The sequence below is a fragment of the Belonocnema kinseyi genome, chromosome 9 (genome assembly GCF_010883055.1).
Source record: "Belonocnema kinseyi isolate 2016_QV_RU_SX_M_011 chromosome 9, B_treatae_v1, whole genome shotgun sequence".
Classification (NCBI taxonomy): domain Eukaryota; kingdom Metazoa; phylum Arthropoda; class Insecta; order Hymenoptera; family Cynipidae; genus Belonocnema; species Belonocnema kinseyi.
The window spans coordinates 65,227,405-65,227,748 of NC_046665.1; positions in this window are offsets into that span (position 1 = coordinate 65,227,405).

Here is a 344-nt window from a genome sequence, read left to right on the forward strand (position 1 = left end):
TTAAAAATTTGAAATGTTCATAAAAAATTACATTTCCTGTCATTGTAAAAAGTTGTAAAATAGTCTAAAATGAAAAAAAATAGCACGCGACGAAAAATTGTAATCGATTTAAAGTATTTATTTAAAAATTATTTTATTGATATTCCTGTTAAGAGTGCGTGTATTTTATATTTACATAACGCCGCATAATAATAAATAATTAGAAAAATAGAACTTAAAATTTGGTACTTTGACTTTTTTAAACTGTACACTGTTAGAAAAATCTGTAGGAGGTTTAATATACATGCGTGTGAAGCAAATATGCACTGCCGCTACTGAAATGTAACATACATTGGTGTAGTGAA